The 20,000-nt window shown below is 44.7% G+C and overlaps 1 protein-coding gene across 6 annotated transcripts in view; it reads right to left on the minus strand.

Moving 5' to 3' along the window:
* The window catches only part of LOC141050262 (sulfotransferase 2B1-like), a 181,526-nt gene that overhangs the window by 133,200 nt on the left and 28,326 nt on the right, over positions 1-20,000 (minus strand). For 2 of the 6 annotated variants that reach the window (XM_073547142.1, XM_073547141.1), the window contains exons 2-3: positions 14,203-14,382; positions 11,729-11,829 (exon numbers count right to left, since the gene is read on the minus strand). The exons of 2 other annotated variants lie outside the window; for them this stretch is intronic. The gene's annotated coding sequence lies outside the window, so the exon portion shown is untranslated. The remainder of the gene's footprint in view (positions 1-11,728; positions 11,830-14,202; positions 14,383-20,000) is intronic. 2 more of the 6 variants (XM_073547143.1, XM_073547144.1) reach the window with 2 other exon arrangements.

Below are 20,000 nucleotides of genomic sequence, written 5' to 3' on the forward strand. Positions count from 1 at the left end.
GTTGTTTGCACCTCATCTTATGTGCCGTAGTCTCCCTGCATTGTGGTGGTCCCCCCATGGCCTTCGCTCCACACACCCCAATACCCCTTTGAAGAGATGTACAGGATGGCTTCCAGAAAACAATGTTCCCATTATTAGGAAGCGATTCTCTCAAACCGTTTGCCTATGCAGTGAATGCAAGGCCTGCCCCAAATTTAGATGCACCCCAATATCCCTTTAAAAAGATGTACAGGAGGGCCAACTGAAAGCAATGTTCCCACTATTAGGTTGTTGGTCCTCCTATACTGTTTGCCTATGCAGTGAATGCAATGCCTGCCTCAAACTTAGACGCACCCCAATACACCTTTAAAGAGATTTACAGGAGGGTCACCTGAAAGCAATGTTCCCATTATTAGGAAGTTTGTCCACCCAAACTGATTGACTATGCCTTGAATGGAAAGGCTTTCCCTGCACCAAATTTAGATGCACCACAAAAACCCTTTGAATACACGTACAGGATTTCCACCTGAAAGCAATGATCCCATTATTCGGAAGTTGGTCCTCCCATATTGTTTGATTTGCAGTTCTGAGGCTGAAGAATCTGCAGTGGAGAATTTCAATTTTGAAGCTGAAAAAGCTGAAGGGGAGAATTGCATTGTTGAAGTTGAACAATGTGCAGTGGAGAACTGAATTGTTGAGGCTGAAAAATCTACAATGGAGAATTGCAATGTTGAGGCTTTCCAGATGGTGTTTAAAAGGGTCGCTGAGAGGGATAAACTCCTGCCAGAGCAATTGGCAGAGGTATGGGAGCCATACTTGGTGGGGAACTCCAGAAAGCATACTATGATTTAGTTTTGCAGGATGCTAAATAGTATATCAAGCTAAAAAGGGAGATTCTTGCATGCTTGGGGTAACAATGACTCTCAGGGCACATCGAGTTCACCGTTGGGCATATCACTGGGACAAACCACAGCACTCCCAAATGTTTGACCTGTTGCACCTTGTTTAGAACTGGCTGCAGCCAGAGTCCTCTACTCCTGCGCAGATGGTAGAAGGAGTGGTGATGGACCAGTTTGTGCTCTCCCTGCTGAGACCCGTACAGACTTGGGTTGCCCAGCATAATACCCGGAAGGCCAAGGAGCAGGTCAGGCTTGTCGAGAGAGATCAGGGGATGGAAGGTTCCATGTGAAATCAGCCAACTCCATACTGGGGGTCGCAACAGGGTGTGGATGACCAAAAGGGGGTTGGGAGCCATACTGTTTGCCTATGCAGTGAATCCAAGAGCTGCAACAAATTTGGACACACCCCAATACCCCTTGGAAGAGACGTGGAGGAGGGCCTTATAAGACAATTTTCCCATTATTAGAAAGTGGGTCTCCCATACTGTTTGCCTATGCAGTGTGTCACGTCGCCTGTCACGCCGCTCTCACCTGGTGGCAGGATATCGGTCCCGACGTCACCTCTTCCGGAGCCGCGGCTGCTCTGGGGGTCCCGTCGGGTGCGCACGTGCACCTCTCGTACTTAGGTTCATGTTGGCACCTTGTTCTTTGTGCGCATGCACGCTATTCTCAGCTCTGTCTCTTGGCCTGTCCTCTCTATGGTATTGGAGGACTTGACCCGGAAGTCCTAGTGATCATGTGCTATATCAGGCTACCTCTTCCTATGGGAGGTGCTTGATTATTGTTGTGCTTCCTGGCTTGGTCTGCCGTGTCCCTGCCTGGCTGTGCGGTGTATTCGTGTCCTCTGCCTTGTACTCAGTTGTGCCTCCTGGCACAAGCTCTGTCCCTGTCCTCTGCTTTATGCTCAGTTGTGCCTCCTGACACACGCTCTGTCCCTGTCCTCTGCTTTATGCTCAGTCATGCCTCCTGGGACATGCTCTGTCCCTGTCCGCTGCTTTATGCTTAGTTGTGCCTCCCGGCACACGCTCTGACCCTGTACTCTGCCTAGTGCTCTGTTGTGCCTCCTGGCACACACTCTTATACTGCACTCTGTTCCTGCACTCTGTTGTGCCTCCTGGCACACCTGCTGTTTAACTCTGTACTGTGACATGCTCCTTTGCACGCATCCTGCTTTGCTCGCACCCAGGCATGCTAGTCAGTGCGCGCCATACGTGCTCTCATGTACCCGCCTTGCACGATCCTATATCTAGCGCATTCCCGTGTACAAGCCTTGTGCCCTTCAGTATTCTACGTGCCTCCGTACACTCGCCCGGTACTGTCCTTTACCCGGCGTGTCATGGTATCCACGCTTTGCACGTTCCTACAGACACACTCACTCGTGTCTCCTGTGAGCCGGCCACCTGGTGCCAGCAGTCGTGGTACCTTACCCCCTTGGGATTGCCCCTTACACTCCCTGTATAGGGGGTGGTCCTCACTAGGTCAGCTTGCCCTGGGTGGGTTAGTGCCACGACCCAGAGTGTCCACTCCAGGAGTCTTCACAGTATAATCAGGCCATAGACTCTGCTGGTACCACGGCTCCCATCCAAAAGAAGCTCGTGTTCCTCTGGAAAAACCAGACTAGGATTATGTCATTTCTCAAGTTCATGGAGTCCCATTTATCTGCCTTACAGTCCTCTGACCCTGGGAATGTTTCCCAGTTGGACAGCCTCCAGCAAGAACTCACGCAGCAACGCGACACCCAAGCCCATATCCTCAACTCTATGGCGTCGGTAGATAATAGGCTCCTTTCCATACAATCCGTTCCTGCCCAGTCCTCGGCCCCGCACTCGCTGCCGTGCTTATGCAAGCCACCCCGATATAGTGGTGACCCTAAGTTTTATCGAGGATTTTTGAACCAATGCCGGTTACATATTGAGCTTTTGCCGCAGCACTATCCCACGGAGCGCGCTAAAATGGCCTTTATTGTTTCCCACTTAGAGAGGCAGGCTTTAGCATGGGTGAATCCCCTCTGGGAGCGTAATGATCCACTCGTCTCTCAGCTTTCCACCTTTTTGGACACCTTCCACATGGTGTTCGACAAGCCGGGTCGTCTGGCTTCCACCACCGAGTCGCTCTTTAACCTCCATCAGGGTGCCCAATCGGTGGGACAATATGCCATCCATTGTCATACCTTGTCCTCCGAACTCGGTTGGAACAACGAGGCCCTCATAGGGGTCTTTTGGCATGGTCTGTCCGGTTGCATGAAAGATGAACTGGCAGGTAGGGATACCCCCACCTCTTTAAAGGATCCGATCTCTCTTTCGACACGCAGAGACCTGCGTTTCCAAGAGCGTGCCCGTGAATCTGTCAAGAGAGAATGCCTTCTTGTCACCCGTCGACTACCTGCAGACCTCTCCACTCGCGCTCCGTGCCTTCTGCTGCCTCCGTGGCAGAGCCTAGGAAGGTGGACCATTGCAAGTCGGCTGAACAGCGTCGCGAGAAGAGGCTTAGGCCGGGGTCACACTAACCGACGCAAAATACGGTCCGTAGTTTACAGGCGTAATATGGATGAATGACCCCTAAATAGTGCTCCGTATGTCATCCGTAAGCAAGGTGTGGTTGCGTATTTTGCGCATGTAAGCATCCGTATGTAATCCATATGGCATCCGTATGCGATCCGTATTGCGAGATTTTCTCGCCGCCTTGCAAAATGGACATATAACGGGGCCCTATGACAGGGTTTCTAACAGAAACGAAATAATAGATATAGACACATAGAATGCATATATATATATATATATATATACACACAAGTCATTGAGACAAACATATATATATATATATATATGTATATATATATATATATTTATATTTCACAGAGTTCTTCATAGCAGAATAGGCGCTAATTAAATTGCCGGCTTCTATCAAATAATTCCCCAAACCGACATGAAATGACACATGGTTTACATTCAGTAAAGCATTTCATTTCATTTTTTTTTTATATGTCCTTGATTAATTATTAGATACGGGTTTGTGTGCAAAATTTGGGAGTTGTAGTTGTTATATTAAGGGGTTAATTCGTTTTTAAAAAATCTGTGGGCTTCCTATTGCCCTGTAGCAGTGGCGAATGGGTTATTCTAACAAAGGGTTAATGTCACCTTACAATCGAATGGTGACATTAACCCTTAGTTAGATTAACCCACTCGCCACCAATATAGGGCAATGGGAAGCCCACGCATTTTTTAACAAAGAATTAACCCCTTAAAATAACAACTACAACTCCCAAATTTTGCACACAAACCCTCATCGGTTGATCGGTTTAGAGGAGCTCGAATTTTCACCAAACTGAATCTTCATGGGTCCTACAACTTGATCCGCATTTGTTCTGGTGACGAGTGGAAGACCACCTTTAACACTCGAGACGGTCACTACGAGTACTTGGTCATGCTCTTCGGCCTCTGCAATGCCCCTGCAGTGTTCCAGGAGTTCATGAAAGACGTCTTCTGGGCTATGCTGTACTCCTGCGTGGTAGTCTATTTGGATGACATCCTCATTTTTTTCCCAGACCTCTCTGCCCACAGAAAGAACGTGCATCAAGTCCTCCATCGCCTGAGGGAGAACTGCCATTATGCCAAGCTCGACAAATATGCCTTCAAGCAGACGTCTTTGCCATTCTTGGGTTACATTATCTAGGACTCTGGTCTATGCATGGACCCGGCAAAGGTGTCCGCTGTTCTCGATTGGCCACGGCCCCATGGGGTGAAGGCAATCCAATGCTTAATTGGTTTTGCGAACTACTACCGACAGTTCGTTCCCCATTTCCCCTCGCTGGCTCGCCCCATCTCATCCCTTATCCGCAAAGGAGCTAACCCAAATGCTTGGCTCTCTGAGGCTGAAGATGCCTTCCAGTCCTTGAAACAAGCCTTCGCCTCTGCTCTGGCGCTTCATTGTCCTGAGGTTAATAAACCTTCCTCGAGGTGAACGCATCCTCTACCGGGGCCGCCGAAGTCCTTCTGCAGAAATCTTCTTCTGGATGCCTAGTCATCTGTGGCTTCTTTTCTAAAGTATTCTCCTCAACTGAGCAGAACTACTCCATTGGTGACAAAGAGCTACTGGCCATTGAATTGGCCTTGGAGGAATGGAGATACTTACTGGACGGTGCCATACATCCGTTCAAGATCTTCACGGACCATAAGAACCTGGCGTACATCCAGTCCACACAGATGTGTAACCCTCGGCAAGCCAGGTGGTCCTTGTTCTTCACCCGCTTTGACTTTGAACTACATTTTCGGCCCAGCGATAAAAACGTTAGAGTGGATGCATTGTCAAGATCTTTCCTGTCATCTGATACAGAAGAAGAACCGTCTCATATAATTGGCCCGTCCAAGGTAATTACCGTGGCTCCTATCAAGTTAACCACATTACCTCCGGGAAGAACCTTTGTGGCTGAGAACAACCGAAAACGAGTGTTAGATTGGGGACATTTGTCCAAGATTGCCGGCCATGTTGGTGTCAAAAAGACTTTTTGCCTAATCTCTCGCTACCATTGGTGGCCTTCCCTTTCCCATAATGTTAAAGACTTTGTGGCATCATGCCCATCCTGCGCCCAGAACAAGACACCCAGACAACCACCCTCCGGTCTTCTGCTCCCGCTTGCCTTACCATCGGCTCCATGGCAGCACATAGCCATGGATTTCATTACTGATCTGCCTCGTTCTTCCAGTTGTACTGTGGTCCTAGTGGTTGTAGACCGATTCTCGAAGATGGCCCACATCATTCCTCTTCCCGGTCTACCCTCTGCTCCTGACTTGGTGAAGGTCTTCATTTCCCATATCTTCAGAATTCACGGCTTCCCTCTGCACATCGTGTCAGACAGAGGGGTCCAATTTACCTCCCGGTTCTGGAGAACTCTATGAGGACTCATGAAAGTGTCATTGGAATTTTCTTCTGCCTATCACCCCCAAACCAATGGGTAGGTGGAACATACCAACCAAATCCTTACATCCTATCTCCTGCACTTTTCAAATGCTCATCAGAATACCTGGGTCAGTCTACTTCCTTGGGCTGAGTTCGCCTACAATAACCACTCCAGTGAATCGTCCACCAAGTCTCCTTTCTTCATCGTCTTTGGACAGCATCCCGGTGTGCCTCAACTGGTATTTCCTGTCTTGGGGGGTACCTGCTGCTGATTCTCTGTCTGTGGAGTTCTCCAGGGTATGACAGGAGACCAAAACCACTCTCGAGAAAGCACAGGACAGAATGAAACTACACGCTGACAAGAGGCGCCTGGATGGGGAAGTTTTCTGCACAATGGCCAGTGATGTCTGATGATGGGAGCATCCTGGATTGGCCCTTGCACACGTCCATTATTCCCGGACAGGTGACGTCACCGCTTAGCCACGTCCCCCACTCACCATGCTACCTCACAGCGGCGCCGTCGGCCGAGGCTACCTTCTGTGCCTTTCAGTGTCTCCACGGGGGTTTCTTTTCAACAGGAGGATGCTCCCAACATCAGACATCACTGGCCATTGTGCAGAAAACTTCCCCAACGTCGGATCATCACATGCAGGACCCTGTCACACTTCCCCCAGCTTGTGAATGACAAAGACAGGTCAGTTTCATTTCAGCAGCAACTTCGGAGCTTGCTATTCAGTACGGCAATCTAATTTGCATTTGAACGATTGTATATCTAGCGCACTCCCGTGTACACGCCTTGTGCCCATCAGTATTCTAGGTGCCTCCGTACACTCACCCGGCACTGTCTTTTACCCGGCGTGTCATTGTGTCCACGCTTTGCACGTTCCTACAGACACACTCACTCGTGTCTCCTGTGAGCCGGCCACCTGGTGCCAGCAGTCGTGGTACCTTACCCTCTTGGGCTTGCCCCTGACACTCCCTGTATAGGGGGTGGTCCTCACTAGGTCAGCTCTCCCTGGGTGGGTTGGTGCCATGACTCAGAGGGTCCACTCCAGGAGTCGTCACACAGTGAATGCAATGGCTGCCATAAATTTGGATGCATCCCTCTTTACCCCTTTGATAAGAATTAAAGTCTGCTGTTAAAATGCTCGGATTTCCAATAGACTCCCATTACTTGTTACTTGAAATTAGGATTCGAGCATTAGGAATTGCTCGGTTTGAGTAACGAGCATTCGAACATTATTTTGAATGGGACGAAAGGGGGATGATTTGAACTTTTATATATTTTTTCTTTTTTTATATATATTTTTAAAAACATTTTTTTTTACTTTTTGCCTTCTTTGATATCATTTGGCTCTGCTACATACAGGCAGACTGTTTATCACCTGTATGTATCTGAATTACTCACTTGCGATGAGTGCTGATCACTGGTTGTCTCACAGCAAGCCAGCAGTGACAACCATAGAAGTCTCCAAGAGACCTCTGGTTGTCATGCCAACCCACCGTTTACCCACAATCACGTGACGGGGTCACGGATGGGCAGATTTCCGGGATGATTGCCGGAAGGGCATGTTAAATGCCGCTGTCAGTGATTGACAGTGGCATTTAACGGTTTAATAGTCATGGGTGGATTACGATTCCATCTGCAGCTGTTCCAGGCACATGTCAGCTGTTCAAAACAGCTGACATGTGTCAGCAAAGATGTGGGCTCACCGCCGGAGCGCACATCAAAGGGAGGGTGCCCGACATCAGCGTACTATATGCCCAATGTCAGAAAGGGGTTAATCCCCCCCATCGATGTCCATGTCACACGACTGTGTGTCGTCGTTTGGTTGGCATGACAAACCGTGGTCTGCAGGAGACGCCTGTGATTGTCATTGATGTATTGCTTTGAGCGTCGCCCGAGTGGTCGGCGCTCATTGCAAGTGAGCATTTCTGCTAGAAATAACAGGGTTGCAACCATGCTCTATGTATTACAAGCGATCGGATGATCACAGCTTCTAGTATACCAAGAAGACTATTGAAGCAAGTAAAATGTAAAAAAAAGGTTTTAAAAATATAAAACTAAAAAACATAAAACTTCAAATCACTCCCCATTCGGCCCATTTAAAAAAAAACAATTTTAAAAAAATAGAAATACACATATTTGGTATCGCCACGTACAGAATCGCACGATCTATAAATAAAAATAATTAATCTAATCGGTAAAAAAGGTGTAACGAGAAAAAAATCAAAATGCCAGAATTACGTTTTTTTTGGTCGCTGCAACATTGCAATAAAATGCAATAATGAGCGATCGAAAGATCATATCTACACCAAAATGGTATCAATAAAAACTTCAGATAGGCGAGCAATAAACAAGTCTTCACCCAGCCCCAAATCACAAAAAAAATCACAAAATTTGGATTTTTTTCAAAACTTAAATAAAAAAGTACCTAGACAAATTTGGTATCTACTAGCTGATGACCTGGAGAATCATAATGGCAGGTCAGTTTTAGCATTTAGTGGACATGGTAAAAAAAAAAATCCAAAAAACAATTGTGGAGTCGCACTTTTTTTTGCAATTCACCACAATTTGAACTTTTTTCACATTTTCCACTACATGATATGGTAAAACCAATTGTGCCGTTCAAAAGTAGAACTTGCCCAGCAAAAAATAAAGCCCTCACACGGCCATATTGACTGAATAATAACAAAGTTATAGCTCTGGGAAGAAGGGGAGCAAAAAATGGAACCGCAAAAGCGGAAATACTCCTGGTCCTTAAGGAGTTAAATGACTCTGTCAGTGATTGACATTGACAACTAAATGGTAGAGCAGAGACAATTGGCGCAAACTCTACTGTTGCTTTTGTAGGGGGCTCAGCTCTTGAGCCAAATCCAAATTCCGGACCCCAGACAGACAGGTACATCCATTTGCGCCAAAGGTTTAATAATATCACAACCTTTCTGATAGTGAGCACGCCACATTATGTGATATGCATGTTCAAGTTGTGTGCCAAAAAACAGAGATAAATTCTCTATTACTGAATAACTTTTCAGATAAACAAGTATTTCTCCATAACTTGAGCCAATGTTCTTTTCAATAGCAATTATTTACCTATGGCCAGGTTCACACTTGCGAGAAGCTCGCACCAGTCTCCAACCTCAATACCCGGCACTGCCACCGGCAGTTGTTCAGCTGCATAGAAAGACATGCCGCCACACATTCCGGTCCCGAGTGCCGGCGGCAGTGCCAGGTATTTAGTTGCGAGACTCATGTGACCCAGGCCTATCAGTGTAATCCGTGCCCTGACAAAGCAGGACTTTGTATGAGGGAATGCTGCAGGATTTACAACACATCCCTTTAATTTTAATGTTATTTAGCTTAACTCCATTTTTATTTATTTCGATGTATTGTACACAGCTTCCTTCCCCCCTTTCTCTTGTGAGCCTTGCCATGAGCCCAGGAAGCTAAGTGGGCTGTTGCCGTTCCCAGTAGCACCAAAAATCTTTACATAAAAATGTTAACACTATGATCAAACTGCTTTAATTTCAAGGAAATGACTTAAATAATTCAGATTCACCAAAATCAGATTTCGCTTTTTTTCAATTCATATTAAAGCAGCTCGCAGTGGCCGGCTTTCCCTTTGCTGGATTAAAAAATGTCAGAAAATTCTTTAAAAAAAAAATTCTCAACGAGCCTCCACCTGTCTTCTTCATGACATTGGAGTTGGCGATGTGCGGCTGAATTACCTCTTCCAACCACCAACCCCCAGAAAACTCCCCACCCACCTGAGCCCCAAATAACACCAGGACACCAGAATGGAATATAATGGCCACAGCAGCCATTTATTTAAGTAACGTACAACATTTTTTAAATATAACGCAACCTTGGGGAGGGTCCATAAAGCTCCAAATCTGGTGACCAAAACATAAAGAATACTTTTTGTGGACAAACACATACCATAAATTTCTCCCAGCCGTTACCCCACTGGCTCGGGAGCACCAAAACCCCATCGGGGTTGCACTGTCCACTTAATCCCTGGGGATCCGACCAACCACTGCCGGAAGTCCCCCCAAATCACCAGACCCAAACCACAGATAATAACATTGAGGAATCCATATAGCCACAGATCCCCCAAAACCAATTTAGCACCAACTTCAAGGACCCCCTCCCCTCAAACGCCAACCGGACACCGTGACATTGAATAACATACCCCCTGGACACCCATCCTGCACAAAAATTAGGGCGGGCGGGCGGGACAATCCCTCGTGGCTCCAGAGCGGGAACTGAAGGTAACCGCCCCTAACGCCACTTAATATATACCCCTCTATCCCCATCCTCCACCCCCTGGGATTATTAACCCCTTCCCACCAACCCACCGTAATGAAGGGCCTCCACTTAGCCACTGTGCGGGGGGGGTTGCGCGGCTCGCTCTGGCCCTTGTCTTTCTGGTCATGTCTTGCTCTGTCATGGCTGTAACGTCACGATCCCAGATATGTCAGAGGATGACCCAATGAAGAGTGTGATGAAGAATAGAACCGGACCAGAGAGTATCTGCGCGGTGAGATAGGTGAGGACAGGGCGAGTATTGTTTTCATCCTTTACATTTATTATGTTGTAGAAAGCTATGTTATTGTAGTGATGGGTGATGAGTTTGTTCAGTTTTATATATTTTTTAGACATTTATTTCAGGATTTATGTTGTGTACCAAATATAGTTAATCCTTTAAGGAAGAACACTACAATGAGCTGCATGCTTGAGAAAGGGGGAACCCTGAAACGTGGCCGGGGTGTGGGTATTCAATCACCAATATGGTGTTTCTGCCTAAACTAAATAGGAATGATGTTTCTGCCTCGTCCACACCTTACCATGTTTGGATCTTTTACATCATGGCTTGGTAAACATGGTGAAAGTTTGACCATCGAACCTGGAAGATGGATGTACTATTTGTACCCTGGTAGTTGTGTTCCATTACTTTAATGTCCTGGTGAAACTGCTCGCCTTGTTCATCGCTTACATCCCCAAAATTTTGGAGGAAGAAATGTAAATGTGAATGCAAAAAGTGCATTTTCAGAGACATGCGACATCCAAGACACTGGTATGTATTTAGCAGTTCCTCAACATCTTCAACATATTCTGGACATTTTTTTTCCCTAAAAGTTTTCACAGATCCACTTGAAGCTTGTACAAGATCTCAATTCCTTATCATTTAGAGTTCCTTCAAACACATCATCTCTCATAAGCTCTGTGATCTGAGGACCAACAAATCCCCCTACCTTCAGTTTTGCTGGTGAAATGCTGGAGAATTTCTGTGAATTGGACTGGAACCCTTGTGAATTCATCTTTGCCATGGCTTTCACAAAGTTTTTAATTAATCCCAACTTTATATGTAGTGGAGGAAGAAAGATTTTTGTTGGAGCAACTAAAGGATTCTGCTGAACATTGTCTCTGTCTGGAGCATAGATGTTTCTCTTAACCCAATCATGACAAACATAATGCTCTACTGTATTTCTACTGTCCCATAAACACAAGAATCAACAATATTTTGTGAAACCTCCTTGCATTCCCATTAGCAGACCAATCACTTTCAAATCTCCACATATATTCCACTGATGATCCTTATATTGTGTATAACATCCTAAACAACTGACAGATTTTCATAACTTTCCTTTAGATGACATGAGTGAGCAGTAGGGATTGATGGTTTCATATTTCCATTGTGAAGCAGCACTGCTTTCAAACTTCTCTGAAATGAGTCAATAAACAATCGCCAATCTGCAACAAAATACTCTTGATTCAGCTCTCAAAGAGGACATTCACATTGTTACAGAACACCATTTGTCCATCAACTGTGCAAAATTGTGTTAAAGTGTTACTTCTGTTTCGGTAATAACACTTTGACATCATCATGAAGAAGATTATTCTGTTTCAACAACAAGGATTCGGATTCCTGGACCACGGTGTGAATTACCTGTACGATGGACTCCTCGCCAGAGACGGACTACACCTCAACAAACCTGGGAAACACACATTCGCCAGAAGACTCGCTACACTCATCAGGAGAGCATTAAACTAGAAGAAGAGGGGATGGGAAGAAAAACATTAGACACGAACATGAAACCAGATATTATACTGATGAATGATATAAGGTGCGGCAAAGAAGATCCAAGACAACATACTCAGAAGGGAGGTAAGAACATTTCTATAACAATCAACAGGGAGGAGATTGGAACAAAGCAAAATTCTCTAAAATGCATGCTCGCAAATGCCAGAAGCCTGACAAACAGAATGGAAGAACTAGAAGCAGAAACATCTACAGGTAACTATGACATAGTGGGATTAACCGAGACATGGTGAGATGAAAGCTGTGACCGGGCAGTTACCTTACAGGGTTACAGTCTGTTATAAAGGATCGTAAAAATCGGCGTGGAGGAGGGGTTTGTCTTTATGTAAAGTCCACTTTAAGGGAGGATATTAGCGAAGGGAATGAGGATGTCGAGTCCATATGGGTCAAAATACATGGAGGGTAAAATAGTAACAAAATTCTCTTTGGGGTCTGTTACAAACCCCCAAATATAACATAAATCATGGAAAGTTTACTACTAAGGCAGATAGATGAAGCTGCAACCCAAAATGAGGTCCTTGTTATGGGGGACTTTAACTACCCGGATATTAACTGGGAAACAGAGACCTGCGAAACCCATAAAGACGACAGGTTTCTGCTAATAGCCAAGAATAATTATCTCTCACAATTGGTGCAGAATCCAACCAGAGGAGCAGCACTTTACACCTAATACTATCTAACAGACCTGACAGAATAACAGATCTGCAGGTTGTTGGGCATCTAGGAAATAGCGACCACAATGTTGTACAATTTCACTTGTGTTTCGCTAGGAGGACTTGTCAGGGAGTCACAAAAACACTGAACTTTAGGAAGGCAAAGTTTGACCAGCTGAGAGATGCCCTTAATCTGGGTGACTGGGACAATGTCCTCAGAAATAAGAATACAGATAATAAATGGGAAATGTTTGAGAACATCCTAAACAGGCGCTGTAAGCGGTTTATACCTTGTGGGAACAAAAGGACAAGAAATAGGAACAACACAATGTGACTAAACAAAGAAGTAAGAGGGGAAATTAGCAGTAAAAAGAAAGCATTTACACTACTAAAGCAGGATGGCACCGCTGACGCTCTAAAAAACTATAAGGAGAAAAATTCTTTATCTAAAAAAATAATTAAAGCTGCCAAAATGGAGACAGAGAAGCATATTGCCAAGGAGAGTAACACTAATCCCAAGCTGTTCTTCACCTATATCAATAGTAAAAGAATCATAAGTGAAAGTGTAGGCCCATTCAAAAATTGTGAGGAAAGAATAGTTGTAGATGATGAGGAAAAAGCTAATATATTAAACACCTTCTTCTCCACCGTATTCACGGTGGAAAATGAAATGCTAGGTGAGATGTAGAGAGACAAAGGAAACCCGATATTAAGGGTCACCAATCTAACCCAAGAAGAGGTGCGAAACCGGCTAAATAAGATTAAAATAGATAAATCTCTGGGTCCGGATGGCATACACCCATGAGTACTAAGAGGACTAAGTAATGTAATAAACAAGCACTTACTTCTTATCTTTGGGGACTCTATAGCGACGGGGTCTGTTCCACAGGACTGGCGCATAGCAAATGTGGCACCAATATTCAAAAAGGGCTCTAAAAGTGACCCTGGAAATTATAGGCCAGTAACTCTAACCTCTATTGTTGGTGAGATATGTGAAGGGTTTCTGAGGGATATTATTCTGGATTATCTCAATGAGAATAACTGTGTAACGCCATATCAGCATGGGTTTATGAGGAATCGCTCCTGTCAAACCAATCTAATCAGTATTTATGAAGAGGTAAGCTATAGACTGGACCAAGGTGAGTCATTGGATGTGGTATATCTTGATTTTTCCAAAGCCTTTGATACCGTTCAACACAAAAGGTTGGTACACAAAATGACAATGCTGGGTCTGGGGGAAAATGTGTGTAAATGGGTAAGTAACTGGATTAGTGTTAGAAAACAGAGGGTGGTTTATAAATGGTATATTCTCTAACTGGGTCGCTGTGACCAGTGGGGACCGCAGGGGTCGGTGTTGGGACCTATTCTCTTCAACATATTTATTAACGATCTGGTAGAAGGTTTACTCAGTAAAATATCGATATTTGCAGATGATACAAAACTATGTAAAGCAGTCAAGACAAGAGAAGATAGTATTCTGCTACAGATGGATCTGGATAAGTTGGGAACTTGGGCCGAAAGGTGGTAGATGCAGTTTAACAATGATACATGTAAGGTTATACACATGGGAAGAAGGAATCAATATCACCATTACACACTGAACGGGAAACCACTGGGTAAATCTGACATGGAGAAGGACTTGGGGCTCCTAGTTAATGATAAACTTACCTGGAGCAGCCAGTTCCAGGCAGCGGCTGCCAAGGCAAACAGGATCATGGGGTGCATTAAAGAGGTCTGGATACACATGATGAGAGCATTATACTGCCTCTGTACAAATCCCTGGTTAGACCGCACATGGAGTACTGTGCACAGTTTTCGTCACCGGTGCTCAGGAAGGATATAATGGAACTAGAGCGGGTACAAAGGAGAGCAACAAAATTAATAAAGGGGATGGGGGAACTACAATACCCAGAGAGATTAGCAAAATTAGGATTATTTAGTCTAGCAAAAAGACGACTGAGGGGCGATCTAATAACCATGTATAAGTGCATAAGGAGACAGTACAAATATCTCTCCGAGGATCTGTTTATACCAAGGAAGGTGACGGTCACAAGGGGGCATTCTCTGCGTCTGGAGGAGAAAAGGTTTTTCCACCAACATAGAAGAGGATTCTTTACTGTTAGGGCAGTGAGAATCTGGAATTCCCTGCCTGAGGAGGTGGTGATGGCGAACTCAGTCGAAGGGTTCAAGAGAGGCCTGGATGTCTTCCTGGAGCGTAACAATATTGTATCTTACAGTTATTGTTAGGTTCTTTAGAAGGACGTAGATCTGGGGATTTATTCTGACAGAATTTTATAGGCTGAACTGGATGGACTAATGTCTTTTTTCGGCCTTACTAACTATGTTACTATGTTACTATGTTAACCTAGATGCAAGAAGTTCAGCTTTGTCTTTTGACAATGAAAGGTCTTTGATGAGATCATTTAATTAATGTTGAGCAAAGCGTTCTGGCTGCTCCATCAGGTACATACTCATCTTGACTTGAGGTCTCCATGTCTTCTCCAGTAGCTTCAGCTCCATAGTCTTCATATTCTACTTCATTTTCATCCAATGCAAACAATGGTAGTACATGAACTAACAAGGTACCATCATGTGGAACTGGCCTAATCACAGATTCACGTTAAGGGTAATTAATCTTATGTTTGTTCTTTGTAGAAAATCCCTTTAGGTTAACAAAACAAAAGTAGCAGTCATCACTATGATTGTTGGGTTCTCTCCAAGTCATAGGAACAGCAAATGGCATATCCACTTTCCTCATATTTAACCAGTCATGAAGACCATTTGAACAACTTGAGTGGACACTTGAAGTACATCTGGTGCATCTTTTTAATATCATGAGTGATTGAACGTACTTGGCATTTTGGTGTAAAAGAACCACACACATCGCAGAATCTGTTCAGATGATTGATCCACCGTCGGGGCATTTTTCTCCTTCAAATCAGATCAAACAGTGGAGTAAGTTCAGTTCAATGGTAGCGACGGGCGGCACGGTGGCTCAGTGGTTAGCGCTGGGTCCTGGGTTCGAATCCCACCAAGGACAACATCTGCAAGGAGTTTGTATGTTCTCCCCGTGTTTGCGTGGGTTTCCTCCGGGTACTCCGGTTTCCTCCCACATTCTAAAGACATACTGATAGGGAATTTAGATTGTGAGCCCCATCGGGGACAGCGATGATAATGTATGCAAACTGTAAAGCGCTGCGGAATATGTTAGCGCTATATAAAAATAAAGATTATTATTATTATTATTATTATTATTATTTAGTCACAGACTAAAAAAATGCGATGAGCTGACCGACTATATGTAGATATTTCCCCAGAGATGACGGAGGCAGCTTGTGTTTAGAGCTGATGTTACTGGATGTAATCTGGTAGACAACTACTGTATGTACAGTTGTGAGGAAAGCGGGTCAGTCTATCCCTTACAGATGAACATCTGCAGACAGGCAGCTTGTCAGTGTGATATTGGCTGCTTTCAGGTTCTCTCTCTGTGGAGACCCTCACTCAGTTACACCTCAGTGGCTGAGCTGTTTTCATCCCTCTGAGGCAACGTACCCTTCCAGAAATGCAGTGAAATTTCTCTAACAATGGCGGTTGTCCGCTGCCTTCCCTTCTATCTCCCTGTGACAGGGCTCAGATCCCTGTAGAGGCCTGTCTCCTCTCAGTCTCACACACCAGTCCTTGCTGCCATCACCAGCCTTTTCTTACTGACTCAAATCTTACCGCCTCATAACAGTTAGCTCCTCCCCATAACATGTCACTTTCCGATTAGCAGTCATTGGTTGACTGCACTGTGAATACTCCGTCTCATAAAACTCACTAAAACCTTTACTGATGTTGTCCCTGTAAGAAAAGTCACAATTAAGTAAGACAAGCAAAGAAATGGGAATAACATAGGAAAGATCACATACACTGAAAATGCAGAACTAACATAACAACAAAAATACTTCTATCTCAGAAACTTTATGCGATAGAGCAAAACTAAGCATGTTTATGGAATCAGCACATTAAACTCCATAAAACAGACGTATTACCTTTGCTGATGATTTTTTTTGTGTTGACCAGTGTAATAGTTACATTATGCATATGTCAGCGCTGGTGAGTAGCTCTATCACGGTTTTGGAGCTTAAAAATGAGTAACTATTTTGAGGACATAGTTGGCTATTTGGTTGTTGATGACTTGGTCAAGTCTGTTGAGTAGGATCCAGAGGAGGTGTAGAAAGAGACAGATAAGTGAAGATGGAGATGGAAACAGACATAGCTCCCAATCAAGGAGGGTTCAACACCAGTCCTGGTTCAGTGGTGCATTCCTTCCTCTGCAAACATTCAAACAGTGTGATGTGAAATCTATGTATTGTCCCTTCCCATAATTGCTGCTCCACACGTTCAATGTTCAGTGCACATGACGATTACTGACATATCAAGAACATGTCATATGTTCTTCTGCACTTGAGTTCAATGTTCACTGCACATGACGATTACTGACATATCAAGAACATGTCATATGTTCTTCTGCACTTGAGTTCAATGTTCACTGCACATGACGATTACTGACATATCAAGAACATGTCATATGTTCTTCTGCACTTGAGTTCAATGTTCACTGCACATGACGATTACTGACATATCAAGAACATGTCATATGTTCTTCTGCACTTGAGAGCAGAGAGTGGGCACCACTTTTTGCAAGAAATAATAGCAGCTGGTTATCTTCAAGGCTGAGGGTCAAAAATTAGTTCCAGCAAGTCTGAGGGTACACCATAACTTCTCAAAAGACAGCTGACTCCACAAGGTGGTCCAGCAGTGACTTAACAACCAGCAACTTGACCATGTGAAAGTATAGCTGGCAAACCATTATATGACTGGAAGCATATGCCTGTTTACCTGACACACAGTCAGGGATGGAGATTTGCCTTTCAAAGAAGGAAAAGTGTACTTGTAGAAACACAAGCTGTAGTGATGGATGACAATGATGATGGTGATGATGACACTGAGCTTGTACTAAATATTGGTGCGGCCTGGCTGACTGGAAGATGAACATGGCGAGAGGTGGGAAGAGGACAACTTGAGGCTTGCTCTAATTGCTGGCTACCTTAATTTTCACAAATGAGCAGGTGATGTTGATTATGTGCTAATGGAAAGCCATAGTTCTTATCTTGTGTGAGCTGGGACATACACAGCTTATTTTCCTGCAGGATTCAAGTAAACTGTCTGTTGAGAACATGTAAAGGATCTCTCTCACATGAGAAACCTCAGGGCATAACTGCTATGAATCATGTACCGAGGGTGTTATTCAAGATACAACAGAGTCACAGACGAAAAAATAACTAATTCCTCACAGCCCAGTGTCAGTAACTATTTTACTTAGAAACGAAGATATTCCTACTCGGTTTTGCTAAACGAACAAAGAAAACACATCAAACAAACATTTTGCCAGAAGGCTGTATCCACTGTGCTGGACAGCTCGGCACCCAAGAGCGCTGTTACTGCTATTGACTCTATGGGAAATCACCTGTTGGCGTGCCCGTCTGAACCGGCCACCGTTACCTTATTACACACTGAGAGCAAACTGGCTTAATTAAGTGAGTGCAAAGCACGGGCTCACCTGCGGTCTAGCACAGTGCTTCACAATCTAAATAATTTATATTTCTATTCCTATTTCTCAGCCAAACATCCCCGTATAAACTCAAGAAACAAGTGGAAAAGTCCGTCCTCAACTATATGGGGAATATTACAGGATTAACAAAACATATATATTAGCGAGGGTGCCGTGGACTGAGCCTATTGGAGCTGAATCACTGCTCCACCTTATATTTTTGCACAGAGAGACTCCTCCTCCAGAGAATAGAAAGGAAACCAGAATTCCTACCTGGAGTTCACTGTGTGTTGTGTCAGCACCTAAATGTAGCATAGAATCCTTGGGTACTGAACAGCACAAAAACTTGGAGGCAATTCTAAGGTTTCTGGACGTTGATTCAGGTATGAAAATGTCATCCATATAGTCAATATACCTGACTAACTAAAGGCTTTTTTGTGGCCTAGTTTCTCTTGGCGCCAAAATGTCTTGTGATGCGTGCACGTTTACTTACTGCGGCGTCACAGTGGACTTTTAGTGTTTCTTACTGCCGGGTCTGCTCTGAACGACACAATTAGGACACGCAGATGGATACAGAGCTCTTCCAGCCAGTCAGCAATGCCGAGAAGGCTTGTGCTTGATGTGGCACCTTTCACTTCACAGGTCCGGGGTCCTTTCTGTTCTTTAACAGCATTTATAGATGAAAGTCCCTCACATCCGAACAGGTTCAGGTACTGGTTCAGTTCAGCCTCAATCTGCCACAGCTCTTTACTCAGATGGGTGCCGTCATGAGGAGATTTCACCATATCCCTCTCCAGCACAACCTTATACACTCCTCACTCCTGTAGAACCTGCTCAAGATGGCCGCCTGCAATGCTCATATTTCAGTTTTCTAACTGACTCTGGGGGTGGTTCAAACTGGTTTTATCCCTGTGCGCCAACTGACTTACAGGTGACTGTCGTATGAATCTGAAAACCGCTGCCATCTGATGGCTAAAACACCATTAATTATAAAGAGACAAATCTACTGACAACAAGTACAAAGATTATTCATGAGTGAGTGCAATTGAATTTATCTTCAATTATACCGCCCTGGTGAGCCGGCATACATCCAAAGCCCCCGTCACACACAGTGAGATCACTAGCGAGATCGTTGCTGAGTCACAAGTTTTGTGACGCAACAGCGACCTTACAAGCGATATCGCTACGTGTGACATGTAGCAGCAACCAGGCCCCCGCTATGAGATCGCTGGTCGTTTCAGAATAGTCTGCTCATTTTTTTGGTCGTTGATGCCCCGCTGGGTATCATGCATCGTTCTGTTTGACACCAAACCAACGACCGCGCTAGCGACTTGAAACGAGAAACATAGGCGTGTTTAAGCGGTGCCTTTTCCGCGCTCCTCAGCTCCGATTGGTGGTTGCTACTGCATTCTGATTGGCGTCCTTGCCCTTAAAGAATGTAACACAGTGGCGCCTTTCTTCTTTGTTCCTGACCCCATGAAGAAGGCAGCATAGCAGCGTTTGTGTTCTTTGTCCCTTCTTGCTGGTCACACATCGAATTAGTGTTCTCTGGCTGCGATTCCACACTGCTATATCTATTCATCAACGGATCTCCTGATCTTAGTAGGTATCATTTGGGGTCTCAACAGCGTTTCCATTTTCACAACTTTATAGAACATTTACCAATTACCTGCTTTCATTGATCTTGTCGGAGTGAGGGTTTGGTTTCTTTGCCTGTGCGTATGTTTAATGCCTGGTCAGCCATTTTAGGTGGTCTTGTGTGCATGCACCCACCCCCCAACAAAACAACTATTGTACCTTTTTTATTTTATTTTTTTTCAGTTTGCACCTTCTTGCTGGTCACAGATCTTCTCCGGCTGCGATTCCACACTGA

The sequence above is a fragment of the Dendrobates tinctorius genome, unplaced genomic scaffold (assembly GCF_039654945.1).
Source record: "Dendrobates tinctorius isolate UK_male_01 unplaced genomic scaffold, ASM3965494v1 ptg000151l, whole genome shotgun sequence".
NCBI classification, from domain to species: domain Eukaryota; kingdom Metazoa; phylum Chordata; class Amphibia; order Anura; family Dendrobatidae; genus Dendrobates; species Dendrobates tinctorius.